The sequence below is a fragment of the Pteropus medius genome, unplaced genomic scaffold (assembly GCF_902729225.1).
Source record: "Pteropus medius unplaced genomic scaffold, Ma_sr-lr_union100, whole genome shotgun sequence".
NCBI classification, from domain to species: domain Eukaryota; kingdom Metazoa; phylum Chordata; class Mammalia; order Chiroptera; family Pteropodidae; genus Pteropus; species Pteropus medius.
In genome coordinates this window covers 12,041,901-12,045,697 of record NW_024344370.1, presented here as the reverse complement: position 1 = coordinate 12,045,697, position 3,797 = coordinate 12,041,901, and the positions used below count along the sequence as shown (strand labels likewise).

At 40.0% G+C, this 3,797-nt stretch overlaps 1 long non-coding RNA gene across 1 annotated transcript; it reads right to left on the bottom strand.

Moving 5' to 3' along the window:
• Positions 1 to 2,386: 2,386 nt before the first annotated feature.
• LOC120608299 (uncharacterized) lies at positions 2,387 to 3,540 on the bottom strand. The gene is made up of 3 exons (XR_005654372.1): positions 3,424 to 3,540; positions 2,740 to 2,824; positions 2,387 to 2,429 (listed from the first exon to the last, which is right to left on the bottom strand). It is a non-coding gene; the product is annotated as an uncharacterized LOC120608299 (long non-coding RNA).
• Between the last annotated feature and the right edge of the window lie 257 nt (positions 3,541 to 3,797).

The following is a 3,797-nucleotide window of genomic DNA, read 5'->3' as shown; positions in this document are numbered from 1 at the left end:
TAAATAAAAGTGATTCTCATTATCATCTCAATTTGAAGCACTCCTCTAAGATCAGAAAAAAAAATCTCAAAAAAAAGAGAAAGCGAGAACTAAAGAAAAAATAAAATATGCTTTGCTATCATGGAAGTCAGAAAAAGAAACTTTTAAATACCATTTGAACAAAACTTAACTACTTTCATGTAATTTTTCTGAATACTTAGTAGATAGGAGTACCTATTACTACAGAAATATGTGAGACAAAAGACAATTTTAACTAAGTCTGAATGTTAAGCTATAATTGGTGTATGTAATAAACTCTAATTTTTAAATATCAACATAAGTATGCAATTTTTAAAAGAGATATCAGCTTCTCCTTGCCATCAAAAAATGACTAGTGGACAAATATTTTAAAAATATACACTTGAAGGCTGCCAAATTATTGCCCTGCTCCCAGAATCCTACCCACACGTGCCAATCTCACCTTGACCTCGGCCTTATTTCATCAACATACCCACACATATCATAAATCCCAGCTTTCCTTGCATTCCCTCCTCTCCATGCAAAGTTGCCCCCATCCCCCACTTGCCATTTCTGTCTGTTGCTTTTGTCTCCTATTTCATAAGCAGAGAGTTTCCCTTCCTTTCTGAATTTGTTTTGTCCTTAGTGCCAGATATAATTTTGGTTTTATCAATAGTTTCCTCCTTTACCTCTTCACTCTCCTATTCTTACTCTTGGACAACACCAAACGGAGCTTAAGTCTTCATTACCTGAACATACCCATTCTCTCCTCACTAGCACCCTGTTTTACCATCTTCTTTCACTTCTACACATCATCTCCAAATTTGTGAAGGAGTAGTCTCCACAAAAGAGTAAAGGACCCATATTCCCTCACCACCTCTACATGCCTTAACCAACAATGCAAACAGACAGGCAGCTGAAATGTGAGAAGGAGGCTGGGTGCAGCTGAGGCAACCCCCACCTCCCACACTCCCCCCACCATCCCCTGATGCTGGGGCTCCAGCAGACACCCAGCTCCAGAGTAATGAGGGCCCTGGGTAGCAAGATCGATCGCTTAGGTTTGGAATTTGGGATTCTTATATGAAATCTAAGAATTTTAAATGTTAGCAATTAATTTGACTTTCTAAATTCTGAAGATTAAATAAATAGCTCTTCTGGTTGGAGTCAGTGTATGGCCATCGATTTGCAAACTGTACTTTAAACCTTTGACTTCCTTGACTCAACAATCTCCAAAAACGGTTTTCTTAAAAGTCATCAGCGACCTCTTAGCTGCCATAAACGATGGCTTTTCTCAACTCATTTTTCTCAACCTTCTGTTTGTGCAGGACGTGGTTTTGTTGTTGTTATTGTTTTTCTTTTTTTAATAAACTCCTGTGTTAAACTGCCATAACTAAAATTCTGGGACTCCACCCTCTGCATTGTTCTGCCTTGTTTCCTCTTTCTTAGGCTTATCTTAACTTGATTATTCTTTTTTCTCTTTCAAAAATATCTCATTGCAAAAATCTGGGCTCCAATTATTCCCACTACAAAGCTTGCTTTCCCCCAAATCTCAATTTTCTCTTCAACTCCAGTCTCAAACTTCTATTTATTAGGTAAAAGAACCATCCAAAGAGACCTATGCTGACTCATCCTCTTCCTTAGCACTGTTGACACCAAACTCACTTATTCCATTTCTTTCCTCTTAGCCAACAAGCCTCAAAACACCAATTTTTCCCTCTCTCCCAGCACCTAATCTGTCATCACTTCTCTTCTGTGCCCTTTGAAAATCTGTTATGAATGTTTCCACCTATTCTTTCTTTCTCCTTGACTCTCATTGGCTCTCAGCTGCAAGATAAATCACAGAGCCTGCAAATCCATCCCCCAGGCTTGGTCCTTCATTTCTTCACCTCTATTCTGCTGCCAGAGCCATCTTCCTGAAGAGCTCAAGTCCTGGCCCTCTTGTGCTCAGAACTGCTAACTGGCTCCCACTGCTTACAGAGAATGGATCTCAAGACCCTTTGCCAGCTGATCCTCCCCAACTTTTTCAGCCTGTTCATCTTTCACTCCCTTTCAAATATCCTGCCTTTCAACCAACTTAACTCACCTGTTCCCTAAACACACTTCCCTTTCTTTGCTTAAGCCAGTCTCTTGAATGAAATAACTTCTCTTCTCTCTAACAAAATCCTAAATAGCAAGCAAAGCCCTTTTCTAATGTCCCCACTGCTTCCTGACTAATGTCATCCTTCTCTTCTCTGCAACCCCATAATTCTCTATTCCTCTGGTGGGACCTACCACAGAGGAGCCTCCATTGGAGTTCATGGTGCACACGTCATTTCTGTAAGACAGTGAATTCTTTGGAGCGGCAGGCTTTTCTCGGACTCTTCGCAACCCTAGCACAGTGACTTTCATCTCTATATCTGAGGACCACATGACTGGGCTGGTCTCCTGCCAGCCTGTAATAATAATGATAATCATGACAGATTTTCTCCGGCAAGGGTTGAGTCTAGTAGGATGAGAAAGTGAGGCGTGATTGTCTTTCAAGTTTAGGTAATCTTCGGATTAGAACGACGTATACATCGTGGGCAAGTTATAAGTGCAATTTCACATTCCTCAATTTAGCTTGACACTGGTTTATGTCAAATGAACTTTAACTGCTACTTCCAGTTCCCCTTCCAATTTGAGATTCGAGCTATTGCTTAGTCACCAGTTCTTCTTGAAGATCCCCCTCTCTCCTGCACCCTGGTCCTCTATGCACTTTATTACCTTGGACTTGTCCTCCTCCAGGATTCAGCCCAGAACATCCGATCCACAAAGTTGCCTTGGACTATAAAGTCTTCCTCTTGTTCTCCTTTAAAAAAAGTATATTGTTGAAATTGAAACAGGAATATATCCCACATAGTTAAAAAATAATTTTAAAAGAACAAAAGTGTACTGAAAGAAGAAGTCTCCCTCCCACACCATAGTTTTCTCATTCTCTCAAAATACTATTTTTGGGTACCCTTCCAGATGTTTTTACTCCTTTACAAATATATATATATATAATATAATTTATTTTTATTGGAACAAAAAAACCACTATGCACATTCTTGTGCTACTTGGTTTTTGTTCTTGATAGTAGTCAGTAACTTATAAATCTAAATTAATACATGGCAAAGCCCTTAGAATGGTGTTGTCTGGCCCACGGTTAATGCTAAATAAATGACTCTTCATGTGGAGTACGTCAGAGGACATCCCAGCATTCAAGAGTTTGTACCAATTAGACCCCAAGAGTATACAGGAAAGTTCTGTGGTTCCACTGGACAAGAGCTTAGAGGTGTTTCTTCCGATTCATGTTCCCAGAGATTGATTCTCTGCAGACTTGGCTGTCACTTCATACTCTTATATGGCATTTGGAGGAAAAGCTGCCACCATCAGAGCTCGTGTCCCGCTAAAGGAAGTCACACTTACCTCCCTTTGATCTTCTGCCAAGTCTAAACAATAGATGGAAGAGTAAAGACTTCATAAAGGGTTTGGCTCCGAAAAACTGAAAAAAACTTTCAGAAAACTGGAAAAAACAACTTCTTGCACTTTAATTTGATTACGTGATAACAAAAGATAAATTCTCCCAGCTTTAATGAGCTCTGTTGAATCAGCACCCCAAACAGTTTTGCCTATGCTGGCTCATATCTGCACTAGGTCACGAATAATGTGGAGTCGCTTGCATTTGGCTCCTGTTCCAAACCGCTCTGAGTCCTCTAGTTAGATCAGAACTCACAAGAAGTGTAAATTAAGAAGGTGATCAGGGTGAGGGAAAGGCTGTGTGTTCAAGTGGCTTTGTGAGA